The 16,076-nt window shown below is 41.4% G+C and overlaps 1 long non-coding RNA gene across 1 annotated transcript in view; it reads left to right on the forward strand.

Annotated features, from left to right (window-relative positions):
* Positions 1 to 16,076, forward strand: part of LOC308504123 — a 57,392-nt gene that overhangs the window by 3,337 nt on the left and 37,979 nt on the right. Inside the window, exon 2 of the long non-coding RNA XR_013994317.1 lies at positions 8,141 to 8,300. This is a non-coding gene — a long non-coding RNA (uncharacterized lncRNA). The remainder of the gene's footprint in view (positions 1 to 8,140; positions 8,301 to 16,076) is intronic.

Consider the following 16,076-nt stretch of genomic DNA (forward strand, 5'->3'; position numbering starts at 1 on the left):
ACATGAAATTTACCATGTTAACCATTTTAAGTGTACAGTTCAGTGGTATTAGGTACGTTCACCTTGTTGTGCAACTGTCACCACCATCCATCTTCAGAACCGTTTTCACTTTGCAAAACTGAAGCTTGGTGCTCATTAAACAATAACTCTCCATCCTCCTATCCCCGCCAGCCCCTGATAACCACTACTCTCTTTTCTGTCTCTATGAATTTGACTACTGTCACGACTTTTAAAATAGCATGCATATAAACCTTTGTTTGCTATAGAGGTTAAACATATTTTCCCAGATTTTCCGCTTGCTTTTTGACTTCACAATATTTCTTGTCATATAGAAGGTGCACATTTTTTAAAGCTTCACATTTTTATGTCAGTAAATATGATCATCGTTTGCTTAATGGCTTTTGAGTTTTATGTTTTATATGAAGAAATACTTTGCCCTAACATGATCAAGTCTTTTCCTGATTTCTTCCAGTAATAAAAGTACACTAGTCATGCCTATATTTCAGCACTTCTCCTTTTGTATTCTAATTTATACTAATAACTAGCACTAATGAGAAATGTGTTAAGTTCTATTCGTGTATTATCTTATTTGATTTTCATAACAAGTCGATGAGATGGGTCCTATTATTATCCTCATTTAATGATGACAAAATTGAGACTTCCTTGTCACTCCAAAGTGGTAAAGCTGTGATTTGAACTTGAGCCATCTGACTATACTCTAACCACGAAGCTATGAATCTATTTTCTCTGTTAAATGGTGCTTCTCGAGGTTGTTAATTCTGTCTTATCTGTATTCCAACTCTACTGCACAGGTCATCAACAATTATTTTTGGAGTGAATTAATTCTCATTATTTCAACTCAGCATTCCACACACAGCCTCACATACTGCTGTTCCTATCTTTTCCTCCATCATCTCACTCCTCTATGAATTCAGTCTTGACCTTCCTTCTAAGCACAAAGAGCTGCTTCTTTTTCACTGGGAATCAGTTCTTCTGGGCGCTCAGTGATCTCCTCAAGCATTACTGCCACTGTCTCACGGTAATCTGATTGCCTTGTCAAAACATTGCTCTCTTCACAGCGTTCTCCACGGGGACCACTCCTACTTCATCTTCCCGTTCTCTCTCTTCTTGAAGGAGTAATAAGCATATGCCTTCCTCGCTGGCTCATGGACCATAATTCTATCATTGTCCTTTTCTCTCTGGAGTCCACTCCATCCTTTTATGACTTAATTGATTTTCTGTTGAGTCCCCCTCCTTCCTTAAGAATTTTAGAGCCAGGCTCACAGCGTTCATTTCTCCAGCTCCCGTCATCTCCCCTAAGGATTCTCACTCTTGGATGGAAGACCTTTTTAATACTCTGGCCTCAAAACCCTCCATTTTCACAATCAAATATCCTTCCTTCCCTAACATCTCTTACATCAGCCCAGTCCTGACTCCTGATTTAGTCATTGTAAAGATGCTCCTTCCTTGTCTGCCTCTCTTGTCTTTCTTCTGCAAGACAGAAGAATCGAATGGGGTCAGCCAGGTTGATGGAGACTCAGATATCCTGACACCTGCATCTGCATGCTGGGGTGGGGTGGGGGGGAGGGCTTAACAAAGAAACAATGGATTCTGCCAGCACTTCTCTCTGGGAGCAAGCTGCCCCTCCAGCCCTCGCCCTGAAGTAGACAATTCAGTTCCTCCCCATATGTCCCTGGTGCCTTTTGAGCTCTTGTCCTTGTGCTGGAGCTCAAAGCGAATGAGTCCATCAGTAAGAAGTCCCTGCACGAGCCCTTTAAGAGGAATGCCTGGGACTCTAGCCACGCTCTGTCTCACCTAGCCACAATCTCCACTGGTTTTCACAGCCAGTGGTTGTGGGGATTTCTCTTCTCAGCACTGGAACCCTGGGCTGGGGACGTGGTATGGGGCTGGGACCCCTCACTCCTCCAGGGGACCCTCCCCAGCGAAGACATGCCTCCTGATTTTTAAACGCCACACACAGGTGGGACCAGCCCATTCCACATCTCTGCCCCTCGTACCAATGTCGAAGTGGCTTCTTCTGTATATCCTTAGTTGTAGGACTTTGGTTCAGCTAGACTTCAAGAGATTCTCAATAGTGGTTGTTCTGTAGTTTAGTTGTAATTTTGATGTGATCATGACAGGAGGCAAGCACAGCATTTATGTACTCCATCTTGACTGGAAATCCTCCTTATCGTCGTGTTTAAATTAAGTCTCTAAAGCCACAGTAATCTAGGCCTTTGGATTTTGGTTTCCCTTGGTCTTCAGCCAGCCACATTTAGCTGCTGCACTCAGCTGCAGTGCCAATGTCCTACTTCTGCCTGAAAAATCCACTTTGATCTCATGTCACTGTGCATTTTGGTTCTCCTCCTCCATCTCTTGCTACTCCTTCAGTTCATTCATTTAACACATTTTTTATTGAGCATCTATTATATACCATGGTGGTGCTGGGTGCTGGGGACACAGCGGTGAACACCACAGGCTTCACCACTGACCCACTGGCCCCTGAAGTGTACAAAGTCTGACAGTTATGTCTGTGAACTCGTTGGACAGATGTTGCTAATCTTTTTTTGTATCAGAGGGATTATTCATTATGAATTTGTACCAACTGGACAAACAGTTAACCAAGTTGACTATTTGGAAGTGCTGAAAAGGCTGCGTGAAAAAGTTAGGTGAAAACGACCTGAGCTTTTCGCCAATAATTCATGGCTCTTGCATTATGACAATGCACCAGCTCACACAGCCCTGTCTGTGAGGGAGTTTTTAGCCAGGAAACAAATAACTGTATTGAAACACCCTCTTTCCTCACCTGATCTGGCTCCCAATGTCTTCTTTTTTTACCTAAAGATAAAGGAAATACGGAAAGGAAGACATTTTGATGACATTCAGGACATCAAGGGTAATACAATGACAGCTCTCATGGCCATTCCAGAAAAAGAGCTCCAAAATTGCTTTGAAGGGTGAACTAGGCGCTGGTGTCGGTGTGTAGCTTCCCAAGGGGAGTACTTCGAAGGTGACCATAGTGATATTCAGCAATGAGGTATGTGGCACTTTTTCCAGGATGAGTTCGCAAACGTAATTGTCAGATCTTGTACGGTCTAAGAGCACAGACATCAGACAAGCAGTTATGTATATTCTCTGTATCAGCTACTGGCTGTCTGTGTGTGTTTGTGTGTGTGTGTATTTACATATCTACAGAATGTTTTAAAAGCATATACAAAAGGGAGGAAGAGTGGGAGAGGGAAAGTCAAGGAAGGAGAATTGAGGAAGTAATATTTAAAAGCTGAGATCTGCAAGATGTGTGAGGAATGGAGAGATCGGAGGGTTAGCTTCCAGGAAAAGGAAGAAAAATTGTGAAGGCTCTGAGGTGAGAAGGAGCTTGGCAAATTCAATAAACCAAAAGAAGGCCAGTGTAGCTAGAGAGCAGGGAACAAGCTGGTGGGGAAATGAGGCTGGAGCCATGAACGAAAGGCAGAGCATGCAGGATCTTGTAGGAGCCTGGACAAGGTTTGGGATTTACTCCCAAGAGCAATGGGCAGCTATGAAAAACCCCCTTGTCCCCTGCCTGTTTCCTCATTTGGGGATGTGCCTGATACATGGGTCTTTGGTGCTCTGTCCTCTCTTGCCCATCCACTCTCATGTCTGAGTCTCTGGTTGATTCCTGAATCCTAACACCTTCCTGAACTCCAGAACTTTGCCCAGCTACCTGTTAGGATTATCTGCTGGTGTCTCTTGCTGGTACAACAGACATAAATATTAGAAATCAACCTCATCTTCCTTTTCAAAATCCTTCCGTCTTTTGTATTTCCCATCTTGGTCAATGGCAGCTGCACAGGCCTCCCATCTTCCTGGAATGGAAATGCTGGAATCTCCTTGATTCCCCCTCTTTATTTACTTATTTATTCTGAGGCTATAGCAGGGACCAAAGCTGATGGAACTTGCATTTAAATGGGGATGACCAAGAGTAAAGACATCAGTGTATAGTATAATGTCAATTCATAAATGATAAGTGCTATAAATAAAAATAAAGCAGATAGAAAGTGATTGGGTAGGATACCGCTTATTTTCATCAGAGAAGGTCTCTATGAGGAGGTAGCTTTGAGCAGAAGCCAGAATAACATGGGGGATCTAACCATGTGGATATTTGGGGAAAGACTGTACCAAGTAGAGGGGAGGGTGAATGCCCAGGCCCAAGGGAAGCAGCAAAAAAGGTCAGTAGCTGGAATGTATCACATGATTGGTTCAAAGTAAAGAGATGAGGCCAGAGAAGCAGAATTTACAGACTACAGACTATGCTCTAAGGTATGGACAGGGGATTAACATTTAATTCTAAGTAAGATGAGAAGCCTGTAGAGGGTTTTCCTCAGAAAAGTGACATGATCTCACATACAAAGACCAATGGGCCCGCTGGCTGCTATGTGAAAAATAGACTACTGGGGACAAAGTGAAGCCCTCACAGCAATCCATGTCTTCTCCACATTCACAGGGTCCTGCTCACATCCATCCCCTTCACCCATCCTCAGGGCTACCACCCTAAATGAACCCCTTCCATCTCATACCTGAATTATTACTGGAGTCTCATAAATCTTCCTGCATCCTTCTGGATTTATCTTCTAGTTGCACAAACTTGAGCAAGCCATTGCCTTGCTCAAGCCTTCAGTTCCTCCTCACCCTATATGAATGAAGTACAACATTTTTAGCTTTAAATTCAAGTCTCTTTCTTCCTTCCAACCTTATCTCCCACTGCTGCCTTTTACATACCCCAAGCGATAGTCTTACTGTACTGCTCAGTTCCCCATTGAAGCTTCTTGCCTTCCACCTCCAAGCATCTGTCCAAGCTGTTCCAGCTCCCCATAAAGCGTCCTCGCACCATCCCCCATCTCTGTAAGACCCAGATTTCCTGAATCTTTCTTGATCACCACAGGGAAAAGGGATTTTTCTAGCCTTTGGACTCTTACGACTCTTACACCTTTTCAATAACACTACGCATTCTCTACGTGGTTGTAACTCTTTCTTGTACACATCTTATCTTTCTCATTAAGTTGTAAATTCCTAGATTTGGGTCCAAGCAATATATCTATGCACTTTCCACCCACACTGCCTTGCCCAATGTGCATGGGGAGTACATTGCAGATATTTGTCAAATGAATGAATTGCTGGCTCCAAAGTATTTAAGCAGGCTATTTGGAGAGACACAACCAAGTTCCAAACCCATGAAAGTGAACAATTTAAGATAGCGTATAATGGAGGGTAACACGGAGGGTCTGCAGGAATTCAGAAGGGAGATCAATAGAATGTGGAGTGATCAGGGAAGAGCTGATAACCGCTGATGTTTCTGGAGTGCTTACCACATGTTGGGCTCTAGGCTAACCACTTTACAAGCATTATCTCCCTCTTCTCAACTATCTTATGCTTGAGGCACTTTATATGATACTACAGATCAGGAAACTGAGGTCAAAAGGTGAAGTTGTTTCCTCCAACTCACGATACTATGAAATCTACAGAGGCAGGCCTTGAACCCATGTCTGTCTGATTGGTTAGCCTGTATCAATCACTCCAGTATTCTGTCTTTGAGAATGAATGAAAGGCTCTGCTGTGAAAATTGGGTCTGTGTTTTATTTCCTATCTTATTCCAACATGAATCTGAAGCAACCACGTATGAGCTGAGCCGTGCCCGAGAAGATAACTAGGATCTGAAGATGAGATAGGTGTTTCAAGGTAGGGAAGCAGGTATGTGTGGGCTCTAAGGCAGGCCTGTGCAGAAGGAGGAAGCTGATTAAATTGGCGGATGTATCTAGAGACTCGTTGGGTAGGCAAACGGTGACAATGTGTGAATGGTGTTGAATGCCAACGAGAATTGTTGGGTGTTGATGTGCTAGGACCGAAGGAGATGTTGCAGGATTTATGAGCAGGTCTGGACATAACCCCATTCAAAGAACCTTCACTGGGACAGGTTTGCACTGAGCAGACAAAGGAAACTGCAGATTCCTTGAGTAAGCCCTTGTTCCGTGAGAGCTGACTGTGTTTTTGGAGCAAAAGCCTATAGAAGGCAAACAAAGCGCAGTAAGCTATAACTGGTAGACAATAGTGGGAATGAAGGAGTGAGAGAACTTCCTATGGCCGTGGCGTTTGAGGCAGGCCATGCAGATGAGTGGGGATGCAGAATAGAGGATGGTGGCCATTGCCAGGCCTGGGGAAGGTGGTTTTTAGAGAAGATTATCCTGGTAATCATACACAGGCTGGGCCATTGAGCAGTCTCTAACATATTTCTGGGGGGTGAGGTGCACGTAAGGCCAAAAAAATCCACCTGCACAGGCAGTAGCCATCATGAAAGAGACTTAGGGGTCTCCACAGTCAGCAAGTTCAGTGTGAACGAGTTGCTTCAGCTTCAAGGAGCCAAACCAATCTGCCTCAAAAGATGCTCGGTGTCACACATCCAGCTCCCAGGCTATCTCCCGAGAATCTTGTCAGTTTTGGAGGTCACGCTCTACACTAGCAGTTCAACTGGGAGTGATTTTGACCTTCAAGGGACATTTGACAATGTCTGGAGATATTTTTGGTTTTCACATTGGGAGGGGATGCTACTGACATCTAGTGGGTAGAATCCAGGGATTCTGCTAAACGTCCTACACTGCACAGGACAGCCTCCCCCCCCCCCAAACCCCGTACACCCGCCCCCAACCTCCCCCCATCCTCTATACCCTCCCCGCACCCCCACACCACAACAAAGAATTATCCAGACCAAATGTCATTACTGTCAAGCTTGAGAAACTCTGCTCTAGAGAATGAAGAATCCAGAGCATGTAGTGAAGGGAACCATTTTTATAACAGAGTCATTAGGAGCAGCTGAAGAATCTGGGAGTGTTTATCCTACAGGAGATTTAGGGAGCTGAGAAATATCTCAGAAAAGCAGAAAGAACTGAATCGTCCAGAACAACCGCCCAAATTTCTACCATCACTCTCCCTGACTATTGTAATAGGAGTCCAACCAGACCTAATGTCTAGAAGAATAAGAAAGTCATTTTAATCGCAAACACTTATATAGCATTTACTGTCTTTCAGTCCCTAAGAGCTGTACATATGCCAATATATTTAATTGCCACAACAAACCCATCACAGCCATTTTTCTAATGGGGAGACTGAGGCACCGAGAAGAGGATAAAAAAACTTGCATAAGATCACAAATCTTAGTGAGTAGCACAGCCAGAATTTGAACTCAGGCATCCGTGCTCTTAACCACTGTGTTGCATTTGAAAGAGACAGGTCTGGGCTCAAATTCCAGCTTTACTGCTTATTAGCTGTGCAACCATGGATATGCTGCTTAACCTCGCTGAGCCTCAATTTCTTCATCTTAGGGATGATAAGATGCTCAATAGCTCTTTTGTACTGTGATAAATGTAGTTCTCACAACAACTCAAGGAGGTACATGTTTATTGCCCTCATTTTACATACGTGAAGATTATATAGCTTAGAGAGGTTGAGGGAATTGCCCTGGGTCACACAGCTAGGAAGTGAAGAGTCAGGATTTAAACCCATCTCTGTCTGGCTCCATACGTGTTTTGAACCACAAAGCTATACACTTGCAAGCTTGTGGAGAGGGTGGCATGACAAAGCATATAAAAATTGCCTGGAACATAATAAGCAATTAACAATAGCGGTTTATTATTATGTTACTAATCATAGCTATTATCTTCATGACCAGCTCAATCAGGTGTGCAGATGACCACACAATACTCTAGCCCAAGGAACAAGACTAGCAGAAAATGAGTGATGTGGTGAGTGTGTAGCACATAACCCCTCAGCCAGCTATCCCATAACCCTGAGCTTCCGCTTCCCTGCTAAGATGGTGTCACTTTTGATTCATATGTCTTGCTCTTTGCATAATCTACTATTCATAGAATAGGAGTGGGAAGAGCAGGGACAGTGTGAGGCTAATTTAATGTTAAGGTTCCATAGCCCATACATTTCATAGAAACCACTTAGTCATAATTTATTTTTTTAAAGATGAATGTAGTGCCTTGTGCAAAACCAGAAGAGTCACCACACACTCCTATTGCACTGTGAATAGAACCACGGCTCACTTGATGGTTAATTCCACCCAGGAAGGATTTAGTTTTAAAACAATTGCCTGATTTCCTTGTAGGGAACACTGTGTGAGTGTTTTCCACAGAAAGGAAGTGACATCTGCTCGCTGGAGGGCTGGCAGCACATGTAATCTGCCTGCAATGGATTCTTAAACGTGGAATCGTGGCCAAAGGGATATCAGACAGGAAGAGACCGGAGAGCTGCTTGCCGTGATGGAGGTAGGTACAAAGGGCAACGGGCACCCTGGACAGGGGCCCACCAATTGCCTTGTCAGGTGATCAGAGAAACTTTCACAGGAGGGGATATTTGAGCTGGATCTTGAAGGATGAACAGGAGTTTGCCAGGGAAAGAAAGGGGAAAGGTACATAGACAAGCCAGAACAACAGCTCTGCAAAAGTTCCATGCCTGGGAGAACATGGCCACTCCTGAAATGCTTCGTGGCTGGCTGTGGCAGGAGCTCAGGGAGTGAGGATGGTGAGGCTGGAAATGTGGGCTGGAGTCAGCTCATAAAGGGCCTGCAGCCCTACGATGCCCTCTGGACAGTGTACTGTAATGGAAAGGATTTCTGGCAGTGCAGGATGAGGAGAAACAACCTGGGGGGTTCGCTGTGAGTCAAACCTGGTTTTGAATCCAAGCTTCATTACGTATTGGCTAGGTGACTGAGGACAAGTTACTTTACCCCTCTGAGTCTCAGCATCCACATTTATAAGATGGGGACATGATGCCCCCCCCCCCACAGGGATGTTGTTAGGATGAAACAAGGCGAAGCATAAACTCCTAGCACAGTCATAGCACATTGTAGGCTCTCAGTGACTATTATTTCCCCCCTTATTACATAGGTGAGGGGCAGGTGTATGGATGGGATTACAAATTATCCAGTTCAACCAGTTGCATACCTAGAGGGAGCAACTTGCATTTGGAAGGTGCATGGGACTAGGAGTCTGCTTTTGTTTTGTCAGAGGCACTGCTGTGTGATGCTGGGCAAGTCACTAAACCTTCCTGGGACCCAGCTTCCTTTTCCAAGAAAGAATAAACTGTCTGTCTACCTCAGAGGTTTGCTTTAAGGAGCAACTGCATATGAAAGCCATATATAAGGAGTAGACAGAACGAAAGTCACCCCTTTGTCCTACACAGACAACAGGCATATTCTAGTCGTCTTTTGTGGGGTAGCTAATTTCTGGTACATCTAGGCAAATGTGATTAACAAGGAAAAATTTAATATAGAACCACTCCCTTTTCTGACTCACTAAGTAAATGAGATAATCTTGAATATTGTATTAAAATAAAGAATTTAAAAGTTGAGTTTGATTTTTGGCTGCTCTATGCTAAGCATTTTCATATGCATTTAATCTCCAGTTGAACAAAACGAGGCTGCCAGATGGTTAAGTGATTTGCCTCCAATCACACACAGTTAGTAAGTAGTGAGAATTTGAAACCAGTGCTGCCTGTTTTTACCTGTAGGTGTATTTCCATTGGAGCAAGGGCTGAGACCAGATTCATTTGATTCGCAAATGATTCTGTCTTCATGGGACCCCATCATTTCAAGTGAAGTCACCATAACACCCCCAGGAATGCTCTGACCTTCTCTAGGCATCTGAAATACAAGAGTTTCTGGTTTGTCCTCTGCCATGTCACAGCCTAAAATTTAGCAAAATGCAACCTCAGCTAAACAAATGAACCAATCTCAAATTGTAGAAGGGCCCACAGAATAAAAGATATGGGTGTCACTTGCTGAAAGATAACTTTCATAGCTTTAAAGTAAAAGAGGAATTAAATTTTTTAAAAAATTATGGATTATATTGAGTGGGAAACTTATTTAAATATAAAACAATGACATGAAATGAAAAGGTAAACAACAAACTGAGAAAATATTTGTACCAATGATGATTATTCAACTACATGATATATGAACATGAAAAAGTAACTTGCATGAAAACAAAACAAAAAACAAGATCTCAATAGATCAATATGACCTAGAACATGAAGAAAAAATGTACACAGAACAAAATACAAATATTAAACATTTACCTTGGAAAACATTTTTCTGAGTAATAATCAAGGAATCATACTGTAAAATAATCTTTAATATCATAGTAACATGTAATAGTTTTATATTTCTTAATATTTACTAAATGCTTAACACATACATATTCACTTAACCCGAAAACCACCTTAGGAGATAGTGCCATTTCCATTTAATAGGGGAGGACACCGAGGCCCTGTGAGGTTTAGAAACTTGCTCAATTCAGACAATAGTTAGGGAACAGCTGAGATTTAAATCCAGATAGTCTGGCTCTTACATCCATGTCACACTTAGGAAATTAACAACAATAAACATACTTAGAAGTAGAATATTCAGTGTTAGTAAAGTTCTCGAGAGACTCAGTGCTTGTGCCTTTATCAACTGGTACAATTCTTTTGAAAAGCAATATAGTGATAGGTAGCAAGAACCATAAACCTATACCTTTTTGTTCTAGCGATCTCACTCACTGGAATGTAGATTGAGGAAATAATTCCATAGAGGCAGAAATATAGATGCAGGCAATTGTTCACTGAATTGTTATCTAAGGCCAGCCCTGTCTAACATAAATATAATTCAAACCACATATGTAATTCAAAATTTTCTAGGAACCAGATAAAAAGATACCTGTGATACTAATTTTAACAATGTCTATTATTTAACCCAATATATCCAAATATTGTAATTTCTACATCAATAATCAACACAAACACTTTTATTTATTATTTATTAATCATTCGAAATCTGGTGCATATTTTCTACAGTAGCCCCTCTTATCTGCAGGGGATACTTTCCAAGACCCCCAGTGGATAGTACCCCCTGAAATTGTGGATAGTACCAAAGCCTGGATATGCTATATTTTTTCCTATACTTACATACCTATGGTACAGTTAATTTCTAAATTAGACACAGCAGGAGATTAACAATAATTACTACTAATGTAATAGAACAATCACAAGATACTGTAATAAAAGTTATGTGAATGTGGTGTCTCTCTCAGTACAAAATATCTCTTCTTGTGATGATGTGAGATGATAAAATGCCTTATTAAGTCAAGAACTTTCACCTTTTCACTTACAGGAAGTGCTTTATGGCTACTTTTTTGGCTTATCAAAATTTCCAGCATCTCCACTCTTGTATTTTGGGGCCATTATTAACTAAAATAAAGGTGACCTAAGCACACACACTATGATACTGGGGCAGTCGATCTGATACCTGGGAGGGATACGAAGTAACTAATGGGTGGAGCTCACGCAGCTTGGAGATGCTGGACAGAGGGGATGAGTCACACCCAGGGCAGCACAGAGCAGAGGGTGCAAGACGTCATCATGCTCCTCAGAACAGCACCCAATTTAAAACTTATGAATGGCTTATTTCTGGAATCTTCCATTTAATATTTTTGCACCTTGGTGGGCCCTGGGTAACTAAAACCACAGAAAGCAAATTCATAGATGAGGGTGGGGGCTACTGTATTTAAATTACATCTCAATCCAGACTAGACACATTTCAAGTGCTCAATAGCCAAATGAGGTTAGTGGCCACCATATTGAATAGCACAGATATAGAATAGCAGAAAATTGGAAATGGACCATAAGATCTAACAGTGAGAAGAATGGGGTAGAAAACTATGGGATATCAGTCTCTGGAATTGGATAAAGTCATTACCAATAGCAATAATAAAAGCCATAAAGAAATATAGACAAAGTTTATGCTTTTTTAAGTAAAATAAAATCTAAGAATATAAAATATTAGGTTAGTAGATATTGAAAATGTGCCTATAAGCAGACCATGGTGAAAGATTTTAAAGTTGTGTAAACATTAAAATAGTTGTGTTAGCATACTGGGATTTAAGGTTAATTTCTTTGTCAAACTTTCATTTAAAAAAATCATTCAACATTTATTTCTATTAAGAAACTTTTTTAAACAGAAAAAGGACAATGAAGGAACCTTTCATATACTAATGCAAATATTCGGAGATTCAATTTTTTGTGTTTTTATAAACCATATATCCTAATAAAATTCACAAACTATTTATCATGTGCCTTTACCCATATTTTGGTATTCTCCTGATATAGAATTTGAAATTAGCGATTGCTGGTCTTTTTTGTTTGTTTATGTTTATACTCTTAAAAGAGTTGAGTTTCTAAGAAAACCACTTACAAAATTTTGAATAATACTTTATTTGGACAGTGTGATGCTAAGACCATTGTCCACACTTTGTAATATATTTAATACACATTTTTATGTAGTATATTTCTTTTCTTTGAACTAAATATGAGCTATACTGAAAGCTCACCCGAAGATATCCAGTTTCTGCATGGATTTCTAGATAGAAACCAATGAATAAAATCCTAGCTACTTCAGAAAAATGTATGAATTTTTATTTCAGTTTTCATTAACATGTCTAAGTCAGAAGTAGAGAAGGAGAGAAGTAGATGAGTTAGATAAAAAAGGATGACTGGAATCACGAAAATGATTCCAAAATAGAATCCAGATTCCCTCCAGAATTCAAATTGATTTCAGAAATGGCTGGTTAGATAAAGAATGCTGGAATCACAGATGGGTTTGATCCTGAACTTGGAGAGGCAACCTTTTCAGAGGAGATGCCATGAGTTTGAGGTCAGTGAAAACAATTCTCTGCCTTCTACTACCTTGGTGGGACCGCATCTTCATTTCCATATTTGTATAACTGGAGGTCATAATATCACCCTGAGAGGGAAAGAAGATTCAATAAGAGAAGCTACTTCTCTAAAGATCTTTGATTCTCAGGGATCATTAATTGCATACTCTTATTTTACATATGAGGAATGTAAGTCCAGAACAGTGAAAATGGGCTTGGAACCCAGATATCTTGCTTGAGTCAGGGTTCTTGGAGCACAGATGCCGGAAGCCCAGTATCTGGAGTCTGAGTGCTGAGTTCCAGCATTGGCTCTGCTGAGCTCTGACACTGTGACCTTGAAATAGTTGCTTACATTCTCTGTCTCAGTTTCCACACCTGTAAAGTGGGGACAATAACGACCTAATTCAAGATTGAGTGTGGTGTGTGGCGATTAAAAAAAGTCAGACTAAGGATGGTGTCTGGCACCTTGCAAGCTCTCAGGAACTCTTTCTTATTCTTAGTAGTAATTTATGAAACTTTCTTTGAAAGCTTTCATTGTTCTCCAACCAATTCTCATAATTGTTCTTATTTTGCACTCGGCAAGTATATTTTACTCATTGATTAAATGACTCTTTAGAGCTTAACTGCCAAGGAACTGAATTTTGGTATTTCATAGAAAAATAAAATAGGGAGTTGGGGAAGGACCATTCTTGGACCACCACTAGAGGGAGTATTGGTGGAATTTTATCTCAGACATTTTGGGGCAGACAAGTTCTGTCTTGGGAGAGGGAGTGATGGAAGGAAGGGAAGATGGGGGTTCAGGAAAAAGTTAGGCATGGAGGTGCCATCTTGATGGAGGAGAGCTTGCAAAAAGTGAGCGGGGAGGCAGTGATACATCCTGGTAAGAGCCGTCATTTATTGAGCACTTACTGTATGCTAGGCCCTGTGCCACATCATGATTAGTTTTTGTCTCTGGAAAATGGGAGTAATAATAGTACTTCCTTTGTAAGAGTAGTTGTGAGTACTTAGGAGATACTTAGGAGATCAAATATTGGAACAGTGCTTGACACATAATATAAAGTTAGTTGTTACTACTATTACTATTAAACCCCTCCTGTTCAGATGAGGAAGGCTAACTAGCACCGCTCAAAACCATGGAGCCGCTAAGTGGGCAGATAGCACCTGTTGTCTGACTCAAAGCCCTTAATTCTCTAGAGTTCCCTGGTCCAGCAGTCTCCCATCCTCCTCCTACCCACTCCAGCCCCACCTTCAACCTTCCAATAATGGCAGGGTGGGTTCTGCCATCACACAGACCTATATTAGAGCCCTGGCGCTGCCGTTCCCTGGCTGTGTGACCTTGGCAAGTCATTTCCCCTCCTTACAACTCAGTTTGCTCATCTGTGAAGTGAAGAGTCATATATTTCATAGGGATTTTGTGGGGATTCCATAAATTTTCCAAGTAGGGTGCTTAGCCCAATGTTTGGCACACAAAAAGTACTCGGTAGTATTATGCTATTATTATAAAGTGGGACCCTTTGTTCTTCTCAAATAAAGTTCCTAACCATTGACATTTCCATACCTAATGTTTATTCTAAAACAGCTCGTGATAAAAGAAAACTATCGGAAAGCTGAGCTTGGACAGCTCTCTCCCTCTCTTTGTAATATGCCATTTTCTAAACTCAGCACTGAATGAAACTATGTGGCCATCTCTTCTGACTTCTGAATTCATCCATGGTGTCAGTCGGTGATGAAATGTCAGAGCACTTGAATCTGACTGTCCCATTGCCATTCTCTGGCTTTCCCTGGGTGAATAGTAACATTTTCAAATGGATGAAAATCTCCAGGCAACGTTACTCCCCTCCTCCAGAGCAGATTTATTACAGAATGGTTGGCATTTCCACATGCTCTGCATTTGTCAGTGTCAGATTCATATGCATTCTTAGGTCTCTATACATATACAGGCACAATTTAAATCTCCAGAGAACAAAGGCTATTTTGCTAACTTGGAGATATTCCAAAAGAGCTTTGCATTTTATCTATCTTTAAATGTTTGTGCAATATAACAGTATGGTAATATCAACTGGTACGGGGAAAGACAGAATAATCAGCTTCCAATAACAGATCGTGTGCCATGTGGCAGGCACTTTTATATACAATATTTTACTTTACTGTGAGATGAGTATGCATTATTCTCAGTCTACAGAAGGGGAAACTGAGGCTCAACAAGATGAGCTACTTGCTCAAAGTCACACTTACATGTACACATGCAAGTCAAACAAGCTAAGAGTGGCAAGGGTGGGACACAAATCGTTCTGATTCCATATTCCATGTCCCTGGCATTTTAGCACAGCTGCCTCTGCAGGATAGCACTCATTTATTCATTCAAAAACTAATTACTGAGCACCTACTATGTAACAAGCACTATGTGATGGTCTGATGATATAGCAGTGGGAAATATAAGCAAAATCCCTGCCTCCAAGGAGCTTACTTATATTCTAGTGGACAAACAACACAATTCTGTGACTCAGTGAGAAGTTCGTCTTCACTGGGTAGAATGGAGGAGGAGGGACAAGACAGAATACAAGGATGGCTGAGAGTGTGGTTTCTGTTCCTCCCCACATCACACCAGTGTGGGATATGTCCAGGGTGGGCATTTGGGAAAGGTTTGAGAAGAATGATGGTTCATGAAACCGTGACAGTTCCTAGCAGGGGTCTATTCTCGCTCCCCTGCAATATTGGAGTGGCTGTCATTTTAGGGCTCAGGGTTTTGACAGCACACATTGCTGCTCTGGAGAAAAATATCAATTTATCTTCCTGTTGCTATTATTTTCAAAAACAATATTGTTAGCTACCATTTATTCAACAATTTCTCTGTGTCAGACGCTGTATTACATTCTTCATGTGCATTGTCTAATTTAATTCCAAAAATTGAAATTGAAATGCAGAGAAGCTAATGAATGGAGAAATTGAGATTTGAACTTGAATCTCTCCAATTGTAAAGATCTAGTTCTCTTCCCCCATACCAAGCTGCCCATGGTTCCCCACAAGGCTTTGGAACTAATTCATGGTTTGCTCTGTGTCTTCTGTATCTTTGCCCCTCAACATGGTCCATATACCAGCAGCATTGGCAGCACCTGGGAGCTCGCTAGAAATGCAGTCGCAGGCCCAGCCTAGACCAACTGAAACAGAATTTGCTTTCTAATGAGACTCCTCACATGCAAGTTTAAGAAACACTCCACTGCATTCCTTGCCAAAAGATATGACATAAACACTCTGAAAGATGGTGGGGTGATACTTCTCTGACTCCAAAAGTTACTTCTAGAATTGAGTTGATGGCTATTGTTAAATTTAATAAGAAGTGAAAGGTTTAAAACT

This window comes from Rhinolophus hipposideros (genome assembly GCF_964194185.1).
Source record: "Rhinolophus hipposideros genome assembly, chromosome: 10".
Taxonomy (NCBI): Eukaryota; Metazoa; Chordata; class Mammalia; order Chiroptera; family Rhinolophidae; genus Rhinolophus; species Rhinolophus hipposideros.